The sequence below is a fragment of the Stegodyphus dumicola genome, chromosome X1, assembly GCF_044657685.1.
Source record: "Stegodyphus dumicola isolate Sdum_Otavi_A_Nest chromosome X1, ASM4465768v1".
NCBI classification, from domain to species: domain Eukaryota; kingdom Metazoa; phylum Arthropoda; class Arachnida; order Araneae; family Eresidae; genus Stegodyphus; species Stegodyphus dumicola.
This window is the reverse complement of record NC_140780.1, coordinates 117,040,686-117,064,882: the sequence shown is the minus strand read 5'-3', so window position 1 is coordinate 117,064,882 and position 24,197 is coordinate 117,040,686. Positions and strand designations below refer to the sequence as shown.

Below are 24,197 nucleotides of genomic sequence, written 5' to 3'. Positions count from 1 at the left end.
GCTACTCCTATGTGCCATGTATTGCCGTTACGCAAAACATAAGATCTTTAACTTATCTTCCATATACACTGCCTTCCAAAAATTAAGAAACAGTAGGTTTTTTGTGTCTAATTTGAAAATGAAGCAGCATAGAAGCAAAACATTTACAGTACATGTTCATTAAACAGTTCTTTAATGAATGCGACATAGAATCTTACTGAAGTTCAACAAACAAGAATTACAGCAAAAATTTGCACCCTTGGCAGAGAAATCCAGTCTTGGAGAAACAGTATATCACAGTTTTTTTAGGAAGAATGGGGTGGTAACATTACAAAAATGGGTTCTAATAAGGAATGTGTCCGTTCTTAGCTGCAATACATTGGCGGTAGCGATGTACCATGCTGTCAATTAAGTTGTCGGCCAGTGAAATGGGAAGCAACGACAAGACACGGAGTAATCCTTGTTCAAGCTCATCTAACGACCTTGGAGGAGGACTGAAAGCAGCCACCTGTCTCCCTAGGTAATCCCAAAGATACTCTATCGGATTCAAGTCTGGGGTTTAGCTGGCCATTCCTTCTGCTCTATACCATGACTCTCAAGATATTCTTCAGCAACCCGAGCTCGGTGCCGTTTCGCATTGTCGTCCATCAGAAGAAATCCAGCACCAATAGAAGCGGCATATGGGTGGACATATTAATCAAGGATCACGTCTCGATATCTCCCACCTGTCAAAGTTCATCCATGGAACACACGCAGGTCAGTGTGACCACCGAGAGAGATTCCAGCCCAAGTCATTATTCCGCCACCTCTGTAACTGTGTCTTTCCACAATGTGGGATTAGTTGTATCTGGTGCGTTGTTCTCTTCAGATCAGCTGACAACTTGTATCACTCTCTAATGTGAATTTGGATTCATCTGTAAAGAGAATATATGCACATTGTTGACTGGTCCAGGAGAAGTGCTCTCTTGCCCAACATAAACGGGCACCTCTGTGTCCTCTGGTCAAGGGGACACGAACAACTGGTCGTCTTGAATAAAGACGTGTATTGTGCAGTCGTCTGCATACTGTAGTAGCTGAGATTCTTGTTCCTGTTGCCACTAAATTATTCGCCATGAGCTGAGGCACAGTAATGTTACTCCTCCTTCCGGTCGAAAGAGCTAAATAACGGTCTTCCCTTAGGTGTAACTCTAGGTCTGCCTGGAACATGTCTTCTAGACACAGAATCCTCAAATTCCAACTGGTTCCATAGTCGGTGGACCAGACTACGAGAGACATTGAGACATCTAGAAGTACGACTTGTGGGACATTTCCATTTCCATCCATCCGATCGCCCGTCACCTCAACAAATCAAGCAAAGGATTTCTCCTTGAAATTGATAGACTCTTCCGGATACTGTCCGCGAAACTGTAATAGCAGCTGAAGATCAACACTCGTGAACAACAGTTACAATTTTTGTATTTTTTTCTCCATTTCCTATATAAGTAAACATTTCTATAAAATAAAAGTGGTAGCTATTGGTTTTGCATATATTTTGTTAGACTTTGTTACTGTCATACATATAAACTGTGAATTTAAACGTTACTGACATTTTTGTAATGGTGAGCTTTGAAAAACATGCTCTTCCTTACCTTTTGGAGAGCAGTGTATCTCGCGAATAGCCAGTTCTCAAACAACTGCCGTTAGATAAAGCATATCTTTCAAATATAATCAATCTGTAATTTATTTGTTTGATTTTAAGTACCTCAGTGATAGATCACTGAGAGATTTAAAACCAATAAATGCACCTCTTAAAAATTAAAATTATTATTTTATTTTGCTATAGTATATATAATTGATACAATTTAAAATATGTTTACAGTACATCTGAATGAAAGATTTTATGAATATTAGCAACATTATTGTAATACCAAAAGATATTGCTCATGCCATATATTATATACCTTTGGAAAGAAACGTTGCACAAACTTGTTAACAGAATTACATTGTAGAAAACAACGAGAAAATTTTAAAAAAAAATACCATTCTTCAACCTTAAATTAAGGAAACACTATTCCTTCCTCATTAAATTAAAAAAATAAAAAATTCCGAAGCGTGTTGAATTTGATTTCAGAATATTGCGCCTTAAATCGGCAAAAAATAGAATTCATAGTAAGTTACAGAAAGCTCTCTTAAGCTTTTTACAGACACGAGCACGAGACATAAATTTCGTTTCGGAATGTTTTTTTGAAATGGAGCCAAAGCATTTCGCATTCTTGAACCGTAAAGAGTGAGCTCACTACATAAAACTGCTGCGTGATTGTAATATTTATGTTAGATACCTTGAGACATAAAATATTGTTTCTTCTTTAGTTACTCGTACAATACAATTTTTTATGTAAAAATACGTATTTTTAATCACTGAAATAATAAAGCATTGTTTTTCTATTTTTATTGTTAGATGAAGTCACATAATGTACTTATTTGCGATTTTTATACTAAACCGAGTTTGAATTAAGGACTATATTCACAGCTGTAATATTGTTCTGTTATAATTAGACATATGTTATAATTAGAGATGTGTTATAATTAGAATTCGCGAAGTTTCTCAAATTTATTACGAAAGTTACTACTTTATGTGTCTAACCTCTTCGATGGTACGAAATAATTAGTAATATTGATTGATTCCTTGAATAACTTGTATGGACTTTAAATCTAATTTCAGACTGCAAAATATATTTATCTCTATAACTTTGGTTAAAATGCATCGATATTATATTACTGTTCATTATTTTATATTCAGAATATTCATTATATTCAGAATTTATATAAAGTTCTTTTAATCCATTCGAACTCCTGAAAATTATTTTCTGATATTTCGAAAAATAAAATCAGAGTAACTAAGTAAAATTTTTATGATTATTCTTATAATTTATCCTTGAAAGAATCCCGTTTAGAAATGTATTGCCCTTAAGAAGAACAAACGGAACTTCTATTTCCTTTCTGTATGAAGAAGCTATTGATATCAAATTCCATGAAAATCACGAAGGCTATAAATACTACATGAAATTCCAGGAAAGCTGAACTCTCGTGGGTAATTCAAGCAAGATTTAAAATGTATTATTAAAAATAATATCAAATTTAAAATGAAAACAATAAATACATAGGACTTTTCTCCGTTAATTAAATATTTTAAAGATAAATAGCTGTACAACATAATTTATTAATATAATTATACTCGAATGGATTGTAGCCAAATGACTATAGTTCGACATCTTGGGTCTATGGGAAAAATCCAAAAACTCAGATATTATTGACTAATTTATTGTTTTTTGTTTTGTTAAAATAAAAATTTTTAAATTAAAGTCCACTACTTATGCTTCAACCCAATAAAATGCTACTTATGATATAACTTGCTTTAAACAAGTATTGAAAATTCATTTCAATAAGTATAGTTTCTTTTATTATCAAGGAATGCCAGTATCGTACTAACGTAAGATCATCTAAAGAAACATAATTTCAAAATGTGCTTAGGTTATTTATTCACTATCGAAAGCCTAAAAAGTTAAAAAAAGGAAGGCCCACCAGCGGCCTAGCGGTAAAGTTGTTGAACACTGGTAGTTCGTCCGAAGTTCGAAACCCGGCGAACGGATCGGCTGCATGGATGCTTTCGTGGCTTTAAAACTTTCAAATACTGCCTGAAACTTTTGACAATATCTCACAAAAACATAAAACGTACTAGTGTACTACTAGTATCAACATTGTATACAGCAGAAAGTTTTCGTACATTATTTTTTATCTTTTCCATGCAATTTAAAAACGCTTATGAAGCCATATAGTAAGTATGCTCCAATATAAGTATAAATACACTGTTGGCCATTAAAATTGCAGCACCAAGAAGGTGTGATCTGACAAACGTCAAAATCAGATGAAAAGAAGAAGAGGTTGGGATATGTAAATGATTAGTATTTCAAGCGCATTTAAATGACACAAGAGGCAGAAACGACATCTGAAGCACTACCTAAAAGAAAAGTTGTGTAGTGGATTTCTTATTCGGAAAGCGCTTTGTAAGGTCAGAGTTTGCTCATGATATCATGTTATGCCTCGAATACGAAGAAGAAATGCTTACCAGCAAATGTCGGAATTCGATACAGGTAGGATCATTGCCTATCGAGAGTGTGGATTATCGTTCCTTGATATCGCCCATCGGACTGGTCGAAATCCAACCCCTATCATGCGGATATGGAATCATTGGGTTGCGGAGGAGCATGCTGAACGGCATGCAGGATCTCAACGCCCTCCGATGACCAACGCCCGAGAGGACAGACTTTCAAAACTGCAAAACCACATCGCGGCTCATTAATCAGGAAATGGGTATGTTTGCAACACACCCAGTAACCACTCGTACGGTGCGTCGACGTTTGCAGCAGCGTGGAATATAAGCACGGCGACCATTACTTCGGCTTTCCTTGACAGTGCAGTCTAGAGAGAGACAGTGACTCTGGTGCGCCGAACGACAAAGCTGGATGTAGGGAGTGGCACAATGTCGTCTTTTCAGACGAGTCCCGGTTCTACGTGCAGTATTCTGATGGCCGAATACGTGTCTGAAGGCTACAAGGAGACCGCACGTCGCCTGCTTGCGTTCGATATCGGCATAGGAGCCCTGCTCCTGGTGTGATGGTTTGGGAGCCATTTGTTACACGACACACACACCTCTAGTTCGTATCGATGGTAATTTGAACGGAGATTGGTACATTTCTGACATCTTACGTCCAGTGGTTGTGGTTTATCTTCGAGGTCTGCCAAACGCCATTTTCCAACAAGATAATGCAAGACCACATGTTGCACGTCGTGTTCTGACCTTCCTCGATATATAGGGTATTCGACTGCTTCCCTGGTCTGCGCGGTCTCCAGATCTGCCACCCATTGAAAACATTTGGTCATGGGGTTGCTGAGAAACTGGTTCGCTACTCCTCTCGTGCTAATACGGTTGATGAAGAGTGGCATAGATTTGAAGCAGCAGGATTGAGTTGCCCGTTTCTGCCATCCAACCCCAGTTCGACACCATGCCTAACCGGGTAAGGGCCGTTTTAGCTGCCAGGAGTGGCAGCTGTTTCTTCTAATTTCGCACCCCTGTAAACATCCAAACTGCTTACAAATTTCATCATTTTGTCTTTATGCCATCCTGTTTACGTACAATAAATGTCATTTTTGTATTCTCTTTCCTTCATGTTGTTGCAATTTTAATGGTCAGCAGTGTACATCGCAATTCACATTGAAAATGACTTATTATAAATAAATGGTTTCTCCCAAGTACTTTTGAATAGCATTAGATGAAATATATTGCAGACACAAAATGGCATAATGAAAAGCCTTAGTTATGCAAATTGCGAATTTCCTGATTTTGCTTACTATTCAGACTGGGCTTTAAGTATGAATGGTTTCATTAATTGACAGCTTTATTTTTTAAGGTTTCAAATATTTGTTTTTGTAGTTCTTCTTTAATGTATATTACTGAGGATAATGCTGTTGACGGTAGAAACATATCTTTGGGAAACTATCACGGATATGCAATTCATGAAAAGATTACCCTTCCCCAATTTTTTACCAGATAATTGAAAACATATTCCTTTCCCGAATGAGTAGACGTTTATTCCACAAGCATATAATTAGCAAAGTACTTAAATTGAATGTGTTTATGCAAATATGTAAGTAGATTAATTGGTTGCTACAAATCATGCGAGGGTTATCTGCCGGAGAGAGGACTTTATGGAAGGTGTCATACGAAAATTAACTTCTATTTTCCTGACAAGACAAGATTTAATGCTTTACCAAAAATAAACCTCAGTATTAGATTTCAGTGATCAACCATCCAGCATCTTAGGTATCAAAGTAAAGAGTCTATTTAAAGCGCGTAGATTGTTTGTTCTAATTGTGTAAACTAAAATATTGAAAACTAATTTAAACGCATCGCATTAACGATAACCGTAAGATTTATGAAGGAGACGTATTATTATGCTTTAGTTTATTTCACTGTATTTCGCCTGCTTAGGTGACTATTTATGCTTCACAAGGGGTGGTAGGATATTTCAGTCAGCAGCTTTTTAGAACAATGGAAGGGGGAAAAAGCCAAGATCGGATATCCTGATTTCACGTGCTGACGCTCCGAGAGATTTCATGCATTCGTTTAGCAAGTAAAATACTAATTACTGTCAGTTAAATTCGAAACAATCTTGGAAAATACACTTTCCGCAAAAAGGACAATTCCCAGTGTCATTCATTTCCATTCCATTGCGATATTAATGAAAATTTGAATTTTCCTTGTAAACAGGAAACGTCTGCATGTTGCAAATTGTGATGGATGCTTTAAAGGACGTATTGCAGTTCTCAAAATATATATATATATGCTTGGGTACGTACACATCTACTACGTAATTATAGTATTTTTTTAACTAAATAAGATTGTTTGTTTGTCGATTAAGTTTTAAAGCACAGTTTTTAAGAATTTGCGGCATTGATGAGACAGGGAACTTAATTTTTTTTTTTTACGAATTTGTTTTCTAAGCAAAAAATTTCGTATATTTTATAACATCATTTTATAAATATCTGTTAAAATTTTCAACTTTCTAAAAATTCAGTTTTCTTAAAAAAATGGAATTTTTTTAAATAAAATTTTAAAATGCTTCTTGCGCTTTTATTTTCAATGTTTTATTGTAGCTTTTGCGTTAAATTTTTAAAACACTTTGACAAAAATATTTGGTTATTCGTTTTTGAATCTGAACATAGTGAATTTTTAAAAATTATTTTTGTGAATTCAATCCCAGTTTTGACAAAAATTTCATTTTTTTGGTAAACGTTGTCACAAATTTAAACTTTTCAATATACTTATATCCAAAAATGAATACGCGCATTTACTGTAGCATATAACAAGACAGTTTCTTCCAAATGCCATTCGTTTGCAGCAGAAAATGAATTTCATGGTGCATTTTCAAGATATATGAATTGCAAGAAAATGTGCTTTGAGAAAACTATTTTTTATTTGCTTTTAAAGCATTGCCCAAGACTTATTTTTAATAAATGTTCATGAGAAACACCAAATTACCTCTACAGGTGAGTATGTAAACATTAAACATTATTTCCTCATTATGTACGTATTTTCAGTCTTATAATGTTAAATATAATAGAAATAAATATGTTATCATAATTTGCTAAATGATTCAAAAATATAGTTTTGTTTTTATCTATTGAACCCGTACCATACGTTTACCTTCATTTGTAACATTAAAATTATCTTTTAGTGTTTAATGTTACTTTTTGCTATTTTATTTTTTCCCAAGCAGGTAAAACGTTTTTTAATTTTAATTTTTATTTTTTATTAATTAATTTATTTATTTATTTATTATTTTTTTTTTCTGTTTAGTCGACGCTGACCGAGCTTTTCTGCAAAGACTAAGGACAGCGAGATTGCTTACTCTTGATCTATGCTTATAGCATATACACCTCCAAAGTTAAATTCATTAAGAGTTAGTAATACTGATATTCTTAGCCAGAATAATAAAGAATTACATATATAAATCTTAACACCAGTAAATGTCCTGTCCCACCAGTAGCCGAGAGCTAAACTGAACACTGGTAGTACGACGTGGGTTCGTTTCTGCATGGCTAGGGGCTAGCTGCATGGGCGTTAACGTGACTTTCCCCACGTATAACGTAGATACGAGCCAATTTCCCTTTTTCCCTTAGAAAGTCCTCTACAGAGACACCACTTCCTTTAGCTTCCTAAGCCTTTGGGTCCCTCCCTAATGGCCTTTGGGTGCTTTGCCATAACCAAATAAGCCAAACCAAATAGAACTATTTTCCGTTTCTCTTGATATATTAGTTTAACTAGCATGATTATTAGATGCTGTTTAACTCCTAGAAAATATGTTAAATGTCTAAAGGGAGTTATAAACATTTTCTACAATATTTGACATTATAATAATTTTAAAAGCTCGATTATTTGTATATTATTATATTATATATTATTTGTATATCGTATTATAATTCTGGTTATTTAAAATTTTAACTGAAAGATCCAATGAATATGCTCTATAAAAATCAGAAGATAAAAATTTGAGAAATTAAGTACAACATTAAATAGATAATCAACATCATTTTAGAATGCAGGTTTACAGCTTCCAAAAGAAAATTAAGATTTTTTATTACATTTCTGAAGTATAAAAAAAAGCTTAATTTCAAGTGAGAACTTGAAATAGAAATGGTGATTATAAAACCTTCAAAAAGAAGCCTTAATAAGAATCTTAAAAAAGAAATGGCGATCATAAAACTTCAAGCATCTTTCTAGAAACTCTGATACGAATACGAATGCTTTCATTTGAATCTTTTAAATCTAGCTACGGTAAATAAACATATTCAGCACATTTTTAAGAAGATCGCGCAGTGGGTTTTCTTTTCGGCTACTTTTGTACCAGGGAATTTAATTATTGAGCTACAAAATCTATTGTTCTGGGTTTTTAATATCTTCTTTCTTCAACAGGGCCGAAAAAAAAATCGCCTTAGCAGTTATATTTGAGAGTTTCAAAACAAACCTTTGTTATATTAGTTTGTAATACTAGTTTGTAGCTTGTAATGCTTAGTTTACTTTTTTACATGACTCTTTTAATGCAATTTCAAGACTTGTATATCAATAATCGCAGTACAAGTTAAAATTCTACATTAATTATTATTATTATTATTAACGCAGAATTGAGAATAATATGTGGAATTACATTCCGAGAATTGTATGGGGAATACTTGAGTATCTCAAAACTTGTATTCCAATTGTTTCAATTTGCTTAACTCAGCCAACAAATAGATGCTAAAATTGTTTCATAAAAGATGCAGAAGTTTAGCGATTAAGACAAAAGATAATAGGAATCACAACAGTGATGAGGTTATAAGGTATTTCTCCCGCCTTTCCAGTGTGCCTTCGTGGTGTAGTGGTCGGCACACCGAGCCGGTATTTCAGAGGTCCGTGGTTCGATTCCCAGCGAAGGCAGTTGCTAATTTTGCATCTCTCCTGCTTCCAAAAAATACCTAATGTTTCTACAGTGGCGCACGAACCCAAAGGATTGTTGGATGATGATTCTCCGCACTCAGATTTGGCGACTGGGTCCCCTAAAAAAACCCCAGTCGCCCTTTAAAAGGGGAAGTATATAAGGTATTTCTCCCGTCTTCCTAGCGTACCTTCGTAGTGTTTTGGTTCTGCACGCTGGGCCGGTATTCCAGAGGTCCGTGGTTCGATTCCCGGCCAAGGAAATTGCTAATATTTCATCTCTCTTGCTTCCAGAAAATCCTAATGTCTCTCTACAAGGTGTATAAGGGATTGCTGGTGCTGATTTCGATTAAGATGCAACAGGCGATTGGGATGCATAAGCGATTTGTTCATGTTGTTTTCGATTAAGATGCAACAGCAATTCATATAAAAGAAGCTTGCTATATTTTTCTAATCATTTAGTTACCTGTTTATATAAATTTGTAACTGTTGCTCTTGAACCCTAAAATAGTGTAATGAAAAAAGGGGAATTCTCAGTTTAATTCAATAGAAAACTCATTATTTGCGTTTGTAAGTAAGATGCAGACAGCTTTAATGTACAGATTTACAAAAGTTTACATGAACGTTAAGATTAGAATAATTTTGTAAATACCATATATATATATATATTCATACTTAAATCATTCACGCTGTTACTAAAAATTAAAATAAAAATGATCATAAAAGTGGTTTTAACTGTATAAAGATAGATTAAACTCTATTGAATAATTAAATTCTATTGTAGATTGTATTCAATATTTTTTGTAGTATCTGCTACTGAACATGAAAGCCAACTGCCGCCCTGATATTTGAGCAAAGAATAAGCAAATAAACGAACACGAGCAAATCATAAAAGAAAATATGTCTGATAATCTCGTATATATCTTAGTTAAACGTGAATTGAAATCTTAGAAAATAGGTCAACCCTTGTTATTAGTCATGTTAACACCAATAACAAGGGTGACCTTGTTATTTCCAATTTAATTGTTATCCAGTTTAATTATTGTACTTACTGTGTTTATCATGGCTGCTTTAGCGGTATATGTATTAAATGCATAGCATCACATTTTCCTGCGTCTTTCCCTTCTTATTATTTCACTATATGATTTTCAGCCACCAGATTTCACTCTGTAAATAAACTAGCACATTCTTCACAAATGTCCTCCTCCCTGAATTGAATTTCTCTGAATTAATATATATATATATATATATATATATATATATATATTATTTATTTCTCCGTTCCCTTATTCTTCTTTTCGCAAAATAAATTCATTCCGCACCAGAAATGTCATTCATGACTCAGAAAAATGTATGCACCCTCGTCGCCGTGCATCGCAGAAACAATTCTATTTTAAATTTCATTAAACATTATTTTTATTTACAATTTTGTTCGACAATTCATAGCACTAACAATCTTTATCTAAATTCATGACCCTTGATCTCTTAACTGGTTGAATGTCTCGCCATTCAATAGACATGTCACCTCTGTAGTGACGTTAAGGAACAGATCCAAGGAGCAAGTCATGCAGCTCAATTTTATAAAATAGTTTTGATAACGGAATGTCTTGGCCGAGATGCTAACCAGCGGATGGTTACATCAGTTTCAGCTTAAAATAGTTAACGTTACACGGAAAGTTGTAGGTCTGGAAGATGTCAGATACTCTTAATAATGTCGGAAAGACATCATTAAGATCAATGTCAGAAATGGCCAGTGCTCAGCAGACTCGAGACGAGTCTAATGCAGTTTGATGTATCCAGAGGCCTGAATATTCCTCGAAGCGTGATCTCAAAATCTGAAATCGCTTTCCAAACATGGGAAGAGTTAATTGTTTCGCGGACAAAGGTCGTCGGAGAATAAATGCAGCATATGAAAACCATTATTTGCCAATGCTGGCAGGAAGCAGTCGCAAACTTAACTGCTGAGATACTTGGCTTGGATCCTCTACACAACCAGTGGCACTCAAGTAATTCTAAAACTGTCTTTGTTCAGGTCGCAGATCCTCATCAACATATCTCTTCGCGTTTGCAGAACATTTGTCATAGACACAGAGCTCGTAGGATAGTTCCTCATGATTCCTTCCGAATCCAATAAACTGCCGCCATGGAAACAATATCTTTTACTGTGATTTTTTAATTTTAGAGGGAAGATCTTAGTCGCACGGACTTAATATTGGCCAATACCCTCTGATAGAATAATTGGTATGACGGCTGTTCCTCTATTTCCCATCACCACCGTTGCATTAGATCCGAGAGGGCGCTCGCATGTACATTGCAACGGAGGGCAATATGATTTATTACCTGAAACATCATCTGCGAGCAACACTTAGGAGAATGTGAAGGCACTTGTTCGTGACGAATCCCGTCAGCTTCCATCACAATTGGCTGTATTATAATTCTACGGTGGTGACGGGAGGTACTAAAACATCCATTATATTCACCCGATAAAAGGCCAGATAACTAAGATAAGACTAAGATATCTTTACCAAAGTGAAAAAATCCATTTGCAAGAGATTCTTTGCAACATTTGAGAGGAGGTATGCGCGCTTTAGAGCAGTCCATTTGAAACATCAAAAGAAGTGAACATATTGATGGTGACTGGAAGAAGATGGTAGACATGGTAGGCGATTGCACTGAGGAATTGCAACTGCTTATATCTACGGCAATAAAGTATTTTCAGAACTATCGAGGTGATGACGCTACTTTTCATCCAGCCCTTGTAATTTATTAATTTTTATTTATTTTTTCACATTTTATTTAATTTTATTATTAATTTACTATTTTTTCCTTGTTTTCTTTATTTTTCCTGACGACATTCCATACGGCTCTGTCAGTTCTAATTTTAGAAATTAAGCCCTACTTACCACTCTATAACTCAGTTCCTCAACATTCTAATGAATTTAAATAGTATGTGCAGTTGTAGCAATATTCACAGAGGAAATATTTAAGCAAAAATCCAAATATAAGAATTAAACCAAGAAAATTTGGCCGTGGTTATTCAAACAATGAAAATTAAAGCAAAGATTTCAATTATCAACGGATGATCAATATACTAATTTAATAACGTAATTTACAGTAGCTGAAGTAAGTCTGTCCTAGTCAGTCATAATCTAAGCGAGTACCTATCATAGTACCTAACATTAATGTTATTTAACTTATATGCAAATTTCAAAATAATCGTATTTGTACATGTTAAAAACTCAGAATCAATGAAAAACAAATTCCATGGATTTCCTTCTGTTTCCCTGCTTACTTTGTCAGAGACAGTTTTTGCTCAACCTTTTTTTTTTTTTTTTTTTTTTTTTTTTTTTTTTTTTTTTATCAATGCTCCTTAAACGCTGCGCAAGGGAACTGCTGCTGATTGAATTTTGTGAAAATGTAAAGGTAGTTTGACTTTTCTCGTAGTAAGTAGATAATTAATACAGACTTACCGATTGGTTTGTTCTTGCTTACGATTTAAATAAAAATGTTATTCATTATTAATTAAAAAAACTATGGAAACCGTTCTTCTACCAGGTGCTGCCAGTTATGTTTTTCTAAGGAGGCCTTAATGGGCTTTGCCGTGATCTAAACCACTATGAAATGCTTTCATTCAAACAACTTAGAGAAAAATCTACAGATAAATAAAAGAAATATAAAAGCTATCCTTTCAGAGCAATAATTTTATTTAGGCTTTGATTGTTGCTGTAGGTTTCCTCAGGAATTTTAAGTATAAGTTTTTGTAGAACTAGGAGCTTAAAAGAGGGTATTCTTCTTGAAATACTTTCTACTGAAAAGTAGCTCATATTAAAGTTCTTAATTAAAAAACATAAATTTAAATGAGACTAGTAGACACTTAACCTAAGCAGTAGAAAGCTTCCTTTTACAGTAACAAATTCATAATGGAACAAAATAAGAAAACAAAAGGCAAAAGCATTTGTTAATCCCTTCTAAAATTTAGGCAGAAAATAAAAAAATGGTAATTCCTTTTTGTTAAATAACTTTAAATAATATTTCAAATTCTGCTTGAAAGTGTGGACAACAGCAAACATTTTAAAAGCTATCTGCAAAGTAAAGTAATTATTTTAAGTTAGAACACAGTTACAAAATAAGTGACGATATTTTTCTGTGTTAGAATTTTGAATAGTTCAGAAACATTTATTCGTAATAAGAATTTGTCATATAAGAGAGTTTTTAGATATTTTTGCTTCATTAAATAGAATATAAAGAACATTTTTAGTCGTGAGACGGAAGTTCATTCTAATTACATAACATCGCATTTGTACAAGTTAATTTATTAACTAGGTGGGGGGAAATTCAAAGGACGCTTAGCTGCTTATGTTAAAATTTTTATTTAGATTGTGAATCCCTTGGCAGCAAATGAAGTTGACAAGCCCTCAAGCAGTTGATTACACGGTAATTTTTTTCCTTTAACTGATTGGCAACTGTCTCAAAGCGGTGACTTTGACACAACGCCAGTGTTATAAATAACGATGTTTGTCGAAATAATGTGATATCCGAATAACTGTCTAAGTAATTAATTGCAGTTCTTTTGTTCAGAAGATGGATACCCGTTAAGCATTCACAGCTATGCAGTTCATCCGATCTGTTACGGAAAAGTCCTTCTTGGGAATGCTTCCTATTCTGTACTCTGAAATACTTATGCCAAGAACAGATAGTTCAAGCTGCCAAAAAGATGAAATGGGTATCAGTGAAATATTTATTTTATGCTCAGAAAACGGTAATATTTTAATCTGTGGCTACGTATAGTGTTAATTTTAGCATCGAAAGAGACAAATTAACAGAGCATAAAGAGAAACTCAGAAGTTGAAATAATTGCTTAGTTTGAATTCGAGATAGCAGGTTATTGTGTGACATTTTATTTAAGTTTTACCAACAGTTAGTTTACGTTGATTCTTTTCTTTATGCTTTGCTTCATCTTGTACTCGTTCAGTCCAGAGGTTTATATAGACTTTATGGCAAGTGGAGTAGGTTAAAATGAGAAGGAAATCGTAACTGGCATCGATTAGGAGTAGAAATTTGGTTGTTGCCGCTGTTGCTTACCTAAACAACGGCGGTGCGACCGGAAGCGGCCGAATGGTAATGTCGCTGATCACTGGCACTTCTCAGATGGCATCGATTCCAGGTTGGCTTCCAGACCTGGCTTCGATTCCAGACTAACAGACTACATGCATGGGTGTATTCGTGTTTTTCTCCATGTGGTAAATTAGATACTGCTTAGTTTCCCTTTTTTAGAAAGTCTTTTACTAAGATATTCCTCTCCTTAGGTACTCTCTCACGTGCATTGCCATAACCAAATAAACCAAACCAAACCAAAATCGATTGGACTGGGATGCCTGCTTTTGTTACGGCTGGTAAAAGTAGGTATTTAGCTGCGCTTTATCTGTCACCCAATTAGTACTGCAGCTTCGCGTAGAACTGATAGATTTGTAAGACATACAGAATCTGTAGAATTCCAATCCAAAAAAAACACTTTTCGCAAAAGGTTGTTAATTTTTGTATTATTTTAAGTTAAGCCTACAAGTTGTGAGGAATAAAATTCTGAGTTACATATTACTTTTTGTATCGCAACTTCTATCTACAATAAACATTAAGGAAAGGCGATAACAACATGTAGAGGTGACCAGTAAGTACACGTAGTTAATTAAGTAGTTAGATACATTTAGCTGTTATAACGCTGTTATAACAGGGAATCGGGAAAAATATAATAAACTTAAAACTTATTTTCTTTTCATTTGAAATAAGATTCAGACGCCCGAGCTTATATCAATATCCAAATTGGCTCTGAATATGCCCCAGCATATCTAGCACTGGCGTTTGCAGTTGCAGTTACTCATGCTGCAAGTTATCATTGCCCACACTGATCGCAAGGAAGTAAGACCAGAAAGACATAATTTTAATGTAGCACTGTGATCGTCAGCTATGGGGAAATGGAGAAAACAGTTGCTTACTACGGAAAACTTCTAAAGTGTTTTCTGAAAGGACACTGATGCAGTAGCAACGGCAAGGATTGTAAATATTCGAACCGGTGAGCAGTTTGGGCCAACAAACTGAGTCTGGTTAATATTGTTATGCATTATTTTTCACTTGGAAGACTCAGCTTTCCAGTGACACTCTTTCGTACCTCCAGCCCTAATGCTGTCATGACATGGTGCAACTAAATTTATAGCCACATTTGTGACCCGCTTTCTGTACTATTGACATCTTCCGCTTAATAATTTAAATTTAATTAAAAAAATTTCTCTTTTCAAAGCAAAGTTCCGTGAGAAATGTTGTATATCTGCATCTCATTAATGAATAAACAGTCTCATTCAGAGCTAGTAAATAGCTATTACATCAGCTCATGTAAATATAAGGACAGGGTTTAATGCTAGAGATATGTATGTGTATAAATTTCGACCATATTGATAAATTTAGATTAGTGAGGAAAGTATTTAAAAATTCTATAATTTTATGTCCGTGTTTAATTAAGTTCCGTGAGAAATGTTGTATATCTGCATCTCATTAATGAATAAGCAGTCTCATTCAGAGCTAGTAAATAGCTATTACATCAGCTCATGTAAATATAAGGACAGGGTTTAATGCTAGAGATATGTATGTGTATAAATTTCGACCATATTGATAAATTTAGATTAGTGAGGAAAGTATTTAAAAATTCTATAATTTTATGTTCTATTAGGCATTATTTTTGCTCTCTGAAGCTTTCATAGGACCAAGAATACTTTTTCGAAACTCATAACTTTTTACCCTTTAGGTACTAGCAAATTAATTGTTTTATTTACAATATCTATAAACGAATTGCTTCTTTTCTTCAAGTGCCAATCTTAAACTTCTCTCTTTTATGATTCGAAACTGAAAAGTTTGTTTCGAAAGGCATGAAAATATTCTTTCCAACAGTAGTTTTTAAATTTATGAAATAAAATAAATTTTTAAATTTATGAAATTTATGAAATAAATAAAAAATTTTGAAATAAAAATAATATTAAAATAATATAATTTTGAAATAATATTCATAAAAATTTATACAATAAATTAAAAAATTTTAAATTAATTAAATATAATTTTTTAAATTTATTTGTTCTAACCAGATTTAACATTTATCAGGCCAAGTCCTCACATTAATGTATAAATACAGATGTCGAGTTTCAGTCAAGCAACTTAATACCAAATACATCCAGAGTCGTATTTAAAAACGTTTTACTTACCAATACTTGTTATTTCATTCATCACTACAGTCGTAACATTTTTACTGGAGAACGAGTCCAAAATATTTTCCACTGCACCCCCCCCCAAGCCCTAGTAAAACAACCAGAGTGAAAATTTAACTTTCAGAAAACACCGAGCGAAAAATATAAATTAAAACTGAGAGTAATTTTTTTTTTTTTTACAGTTCTTAGAACACGAACAACAGATCTGTATAGTAATAATAATAATAATAATAATAATAATAATTTGAAAAGTTCTTTTTTTTATTTTCAATGGCGGGAACTAGGTATTATAGACATTGACCACTAACTAAGGCCAGAAGTGTTGGTCACTTCATTATGGAGGCACCCAATAGGCGGACCACCGTCGCCTCCTGTGAAGGGACAGACAATTTACACCCATGCATTCTCCGCGATTCGAACTCGAGCCTTTTGGTGGGGCAGTCAGAGTCACTAACCACTTTCTCGTCTGGGCGCTGGGCGGCTAAATTATACGCCTCTAATTTTACGTGTATACGAGCCAGTTTCCCTTAAATGTCTTCCCCGAAGGCATCCCTCCCCTTAGGCAGATAGCCCTCGAGGCTTTGCTGTAATCACATAAACCAAACCAAACCGATAATTTTAAATAAAAATGCAAGTGAAAATCATTTTTTTTTTTTTTCAAAATTCAATTTCAATGCCCAAAATATCTTTTTTAATTCGATTTGACAAGAATATTTATTTTATGAATTTCCTTATATGAGTGAAGGCCCACCAGCGGCCGAGCGGTAACGTCGCTGAACCCTGGTAGTTTGGTCCGAGGTTCGAATCCCACGAACGGGCTGGCTGCAATGACGTTTTCGTGGTTTTCCCCATGTGTAATGTGTATACGAGCCAGTTTCCCTTAGAAAGTCCTCCACGAAGGCATCCCTCCCCTCAGGCAGATAGCCCTAGTGTGCTTTGCCATAATTAAATACACCAACACCTTATAGGAGTGAGAACGTTTTGACTCTTCAATGCTTCTTTTATGTCTGCATTTGTTGTTAGACACTTCTAATAATTTCTTCTGTACATTATAATGCTCTCTGCAGTATTTCTGTTATTAGAATATTTATAAAAAGATGTAAGACTCGTGAAAACTTTCACAAATTGCCATTTAAGCGATACAAATGTTAGAAATCTTCTAGTTGTAAAAATGAACATTCGGAGAATATAATGTTTTGAACAAATTTGGGCTCTATCAATGCATTTTTTCTTTCTTCTTAAAAGTAATAATGTGTTAATTTCTGAATTGTCTAAATATTATTAAACCTACCGAGCGACATTCCATCAATGCATTGCCAGTCATCTATCGGTAGAAGAATTCGCATATAAAGCTCTTGAGAACACCTGTCGTACCCTTGTTCTAATTAGCGGACCTGCTAAGTTGAATTCAGCTTCAGGAACAACTTTTTAGGTCGTAATATACAAAGTGCGCCCACAAAGTAGCCGAATAATTTATTAACCTTCGAATAAATTTATCTCCTTCAAACTACGCAAAGGATTCGGAAAAAGCGGTCTGGCCTTCTCACATCTGGCGTTCTGCTGTTGGATAACAATGCCAGACCACATTCGGCGACGGCAACGCAAAACCATATTGCAACTCTTGGTTGGGAGCGCCTACACCATCCGCCATACAGTCCTGATCTCGCACCAAGCGATTTCCATCTGTTTCCGGCTTTGAAGAAAAATCTCGGGGGAAGGCGCTTTTGAAGCAATACTGAAGTGAAACAAGCCGTTCAACGCTTCTTCCATATGCAAAGCCCTGATTTTTTCCTGGAGGGTCTTTTGAAGCTTATCAAGCGATATGACAAATGTCTCAATGTACTTGGTACCTATGTGGAAAAATAAAGATATGTCATATCTTTAATGTCTCATTCTATTTTTTGACTTTCATACACAACTCTGACCACAGTCGACAGGGAAAACTTATTTTTCAACTTACCCTCGTAATTGACAGAAGATTCTATACAAATTTTACAGCGTTTCTTCAGATAATCGAAACGCTGTTTAGAGGAATTGGAACTAACCGTTCGCAAAATACGCACATTTGATTTAATATCCGAGACGGTTTCAAATATCTGTAGTTTTATGGTCATCTTAAGCTTCAGAAAAGCAAAACCTCAGCTGACGAAAAGTTGGGATAACATGGTTGATAATTTAACACTGCAATTGACTGCTTAGCAAGATATTGCTGTAGAAAAATGCTATATGGGGCCTAGCATTATCATGTAAAAGGAACCCATTGCCCAGAATCAAAAGGTTCCTTCCTAACTCGCCTTTACCCTGTTTCTTAATCGAAAAAGTACCTCCATGTAAAATTACATATTAATGGATCGATTTCCATGGATAAATTCATGGTCAATAAGCCCATTGTTATAAAAAATATAATCATCATCACCTTAGTCTTAATTTCAACATCTATGCTTTTTTTTGTATGGGAGAAGATGGTCCTATCCACACTGTACTTTTGTCTTTTTGCTTTGAGATCGCATTATAGAGACTAGGTCTCATTTCTCGCTAAGATAAGATAAGACTTTAAGAAATTGTTGTTCTGTCTCGCAGTAGTCAGCAAATCTTCATGGCAAGCTTTTTTTATCTTACTTTTGATGTACTGTCAAAATTTCAATTAAAATTAATCTACAGCTTTCTTTATCTTACTTTTGACGTACTATCAAAAGTTCAATTAAAATTAATCTATAGCTTTCTTTGCTTATCCCAAGCATGTCTAAAAATTACAGAGTTGTTACACGTCTGTCAGCTTTTACAAAAGAAAGAATTTTCTGCACATTTTCCTCATTCTTTGAAGTTGAAGAGCGCAGTATCTTTGGTTCATCTTCAACGCTGCTTTCGCTTTCGCAAAAAATGTGAAAAAATGTGAAATCCACTTTAAATGTGGGCGCGAAAGTGCTGCTTACGCTTTCGCGCCCACATTTAAAGTGGTTATGCAACTCATACGCTTGTGTTCTTGGATAGCGATGTATCACCATATACTGTTTGAGTTATCTGATTTACCGAGTTTGTAACAAAATGTAATGATATAACGTTGTTCTATATGAAAGCAATTTTTTTTGTACACTGCCTTCTCAATAAATGAAGAAAACTCCGGCGTTTTGATATGCTGTGGGATTCTCACTTGTGTATTCCTCTGTTACTGTAGAAAGTGAAGAATCTTAAGAACTGCTAAGCGAATAATCGCTTAAGTTCGTGTGACAAAAAACAACAAGATGGAAGGGTAACTAGCCCTTTATTATTTCAATAAGATTTAACAGAACTCCGTCTTGGAGTGTACAATAAAAGCCGACACTTGGGCTTGAACTTAAGAGAATAAGAAGTAAACTAAAACTAATATAAACTAAGGAGATATAGCCGAAGCTGTCAAAGTTTTAATCGAGTTGGCCCCCTCACTCTAATGACTGCGAAGCTATCAAGGGCTGTTATTATGGCCGAGCGTTGAGAGAGAGTAGCCCAAAAGGCGAACGCGCGCTAATTAGAAACTCTGATTCTCTCTAACTCAGCAAGTAGAACTTCGCTGTTAAATACCGCTCTTCTTCATTATGTATTCAGAGTGATTCTAAAACTACGTTCTAGCCGGAAGTAGTAAGTTGAATTTAAGAATTTGACAGGAAAGGATTGAATTGGATTATTCAGTCATGGCAAATCACACGAGGGCTATCTGCCTAAAGGGAGGGATGCCTTCGTGGAGGACTTTCTAAGGAAAACTGGCTCGTATACACGTTACACATGGGGAAAACCACGAAAACGCCCATGCAGCCAGCCCGTTCGCAGGATTCGAACCTCGGACCGAACTACCAGTGTTCAGCGTCTTTACCGCTCGGCCGCTGGTGGGCGTTGACAGGAAAGGAACTTTAACTTAAAATTTAACTGTTAATAAAATCAACATAATCCTTACAATGCAAAATGCAAAATAACCAGTTTAAACTGGCTAACTGACTCTAACAAGAGTTGAGAAGTCACTCTTTCAAAACATACATTTATTCTTTCAGCTTTTTATTATATCGTTGGATCTTTTAGTTTTTTAAGTTACTTTATCGGCTTTTGCAGATTGTCTTCATCCAACAAAAGTAAAATTTTGATTGCAGTTTACACTCCCTCCAAGAATTCATCTCATAGTTGGTGCAGGTGGTAGAGTATTTCGAAGTGGTCATCGAGCTGCCTAAATGCTTTATAGTCATCCGGAAAACAAGCTTTCAAAGAAAAAAAATGTCAGGTATTTTTGAAACATTTTCAATATTAATGCTTCAGAAGTTAAAACCTATTAGTGATTTGCTAAATAAGTACTTGTATTAAAAGGATCATTTGTTTAACCCGTATATCTGTTTTACTGTTAAAAATGTGCATGTGCTGGACTGCATGATGCATCAAGCTCATTTCAAAGCGAGACAAAAATAGAAAAATTTGCTGGTTCTTAAACGAATGCAAAATATTTAATTAAATTTTAATCAAGAACAAAAAGTTTCGTTAATGTTTAGAATCAAAATCATTTTACACCAAGTGTGCTTCATTATTGTGCAAAGTAATTTTTACAGGTGTTCCTTGTTCACGGATAGCATAATGACCAATATATAACGCTAATATATTTTCTGCTAGCAGATAACTTTCGAACTACGTCTTTCTAAATTTAAAATGCTCACTCACCCTTATTTTCTTTGACACTGAAAAAGTGCAGATTGTATTGAGTATTTTATTACCAGTTATAGCAATTTAAGAATATCCTAAACTTTTAGGAAAAGCATGGAGCGAATTCAGATATTAACAAATGAATCTTCCAAAAATAGAAAAGAATCAAGTGTATATATACCTTAAAAAAGGTGCTCATTTGGTCTGTGATTTCATGCCCAGAGAAAGTCAGCGACTGTCTCGCATTTGATTTTGCTCCTATTCAACCTACGCGAAAGGAAGTTGGCAAATATTCAGATTGCTTAGTACGGCATACATTGAACAGCAATTCTCCGTTTCTCCTTGGAATCTGAGAAGAAACCTCAACCTGTACAAAAGCGCGTAATAAATGCGTATAATAGTTTTCATCCCATGCGCAGTTTCCACTCTACAATCCACTTCCAAATGTTTTTCATTTTATCCGCATTTATTACGCGTTACTAAGCCAATTACTTTTATTGAAAAAAGTGTGTGAAGGCAACAGTACTTTATTAAGTGAAAATTAATGGACATAATGACAAACTTCTACTAAGACTGGAACTGGCAAACATTGAGGCGTATAGGAATATACCAAAACAACACAGTCTACTTCTTGTGTGTTTCAGATATTGTTCTTAAATCTGCATAGTCAGTAACGTGTTTTAAAGTGCAATATGGATGATAAAGATGTGTTACAATAACTGAAAAATGCAAGCTTAAAATTCTGAGTTTCGGCAGCATCTACGCAAGTAGTTTACATAAAAAAATTCATTTCTTAAAAGGTTAAGAGAAGATTTTGTTTATTAACGTTGTGAGGATTTATTGAAGTTATTTAACAGTTAATTTTATTTTAAAACAACTTTCCTACATTCAACCCTCGCTTTCTTCCCAGAATGAAAATAAGATAGAGCGCGCGTGTATTCAAATGAGGTGGAAAGAAGTTGGTATTTAAGGGAAGGTTTTGGAAGGTGAATTTAGAAAGAGAGAAAGAAAGAAAGAGAGAGCGTGTTCTGCCTGCTTAAAGACCACGTTGCTATCTTTGGTTTAGTAGCGATTAGTTTTTGTGGCGTTGAGCGTTTCTAGCCATTGGGCTTGTTACGGCGACTGCTACGAGTCAGACCTGCCTGCGCGTTAAGTGACCCGTGAAAAGCCGTTACGCTAAATTCTATTCTATTTCAAGTTACATGTTACCTTTTGAGTTAAGTCAAAACTGTCGGCTTTTGTAAGCACGAGTCGGTGTAATCTGTGAATATATTGCGTTAATAAAGGGTCCTTTGCACTCTTTCTCTGGACATTGTCGTACTTAAGACTTAGGATAATTCCTTAACATAGTTTGTTGACGTCTAGTAGTTTGTACTCGCTAAGAATACAACGTTACTCAAAGGAAATAAGTATTAATACTTTATTTTTGTAACGTAAAACATTACATTTAATGGCGCAATAATATATTAGGAAATTTTATACAATAAATGTTATAAAATAATTTTATTAATATAATGATATATTACTATGATAACTCCCTGAATAGAAGCAATTATAACTAATCAAATCAAGCAAATTATATATATGTGTGTGTGTGTGTGTGACATACTAAAAGCAAACAAAAGACGGAGTACTGTTGATGCGTACGTAGATCCATATTGAAGAGGAAGCATTCTGATTTCGTAGTATACTAAACATGTTGAGTTCGTAATATCCAAGAAACTTGGCAGTCGAGGCGATTTTAATTCCGTTTTTATTTGCAACTGACTTTAGAGGCCACAATCACTTGGAACTCTAGGCGTTCCTATTCACAGAACATTTACATTTTTGATATTATTGCGATAGCAAGCAAGATAGCGAAATTACATCCTAGCAGAGCAAAGAGCGAAGCTGAAGTGCGTATTTATGCTAGATGGAAACACACGAAGAGAAAAGTTTTAGTTTGAGTTAAAAAGTTTCAGTTTCCAATTATTACGTCATCAGCGCTGCGCAGGCCATGCAAAATCGAGTGATGTAGAAATGACGCAATCCAGAGAAGTTATTGCAATTTTTAGAAGAGAGAGAGAATTAAAGAGTTTTCCATTAGTTGTAATTATAATTTTGATTCACATATTTTTTATCTTACATACATATATTTATATCAATCAACGTGTGGGAAGATGTCATCTTTCTCGACCGACAGATGGTGCTGGATGCCAATGGATGGAACTTTTAACTGTTTTGTGGAAAAAATGCAGACGAAGCTGCCATGTTCCCCCCCCCCCGAAAAAAAAAAGAGAGAGAGAAAGAGAGACGCATAAGACGTACTAACAGAAGTTGTACGATGTTATAAAGATGAAAGAATTATTAACTTTTTTTATTGTGACAAATTTCCTGTAAATATTCATGCTCCTATCGTCCATTTTCATACTGTATAAAAATCGTTGATAATCTGAATTAAATGTTCAAGTTAAAATGACAGTTGGACTAATGTTGTATGTGTTTACCCCTAGAATTAAAAAATAAATTCAGCCATTATACGAACTGTGTTCTCTTATTCCAAGGTAAGACAAACTCTTTCTCTCTCTCTATATATATATATGCAGCTCAAAGCAAAAGTTCTGCACAACTTCTGGAAAACATGCATCCCGAAAATTTAGTAATAATTTATAAATTAATTTCAATTTCAAATAAATTATTCAGCATTTAAACGTAATTTTATATAAAATTCTCAAACTTGTTACTTTTTAAAATTAGAATTATCTGTAATATTATAAAAGAATGCATGGCTCATATAAAATTCAATTAACCAATGAAAAATTCCAATATAGTTCTCAGTCATGTCCAATATCTACCATAAAAGAATGAATATTTTTTACTTTAAAACTTCTGACGTTTAGAACTCTGTGCTGAGAGTTGGAATTCGTTTATATTAGTTTAAAGACTATCGTTTTCAAACAAAGTAATTAGGCGTACTAAAATTATTTCACAGCATAATGAAAGAATTTTTGCCGTCCAGCCTTCATCATTGTACAGCTGGATTTCATAACAGATAGATTAATAACTTCAATTTCACACGAAATCTGAAAGATCAGCATATCGTAGAAAGGCCTAAGAAAAGACAAAATTTTATTCGTTTGTTTTTAAAAAGGTAGTTTGGATAGGGCTGAAAAACTAAGGTATAAGTGGTAGATAAGTTGTTCTGTTATTGTTATTAGGTGAGCTCTAAATTAGAGACTGAATGAAAATTGCTTAAGATTTCTAAACTGGTGAAGAAACCTTTCATTAGCAAAAACAGAAATTGAAGCGACTCGAAGAGAAACGTG

General features: G+C 34.5%; 1 protein-coding gene across 3 annotated transcripts in view; it reads right to left on the bottom strand.

Annotated features, from left to right (window-relative positions):
* LOC118184573 (glycine receptor subunit alpha-2-like) overlaps positions 1-24,197 on the bottom strand; it is a 145,398-nt gene that overhangs the window by 59,447 nt on the left and 61,754 nt on the right. Inside the window, exon 1 of one of the 3 annotated variants that reach the window (XM_035354275.2) lies at positions 21,074-21,167. The exons of the other annotated variants lie outside the window; for them this stretch is intronic. The gene's annotated coding sequence lies outside the window, so the exon portion shown is untranslated. Of the gene's footprint in view, positions 1-21,073; positions 21,168-24,197 lie in introns of those variants that run through there. 3 annotated transcript variants of the gene reach the window in all.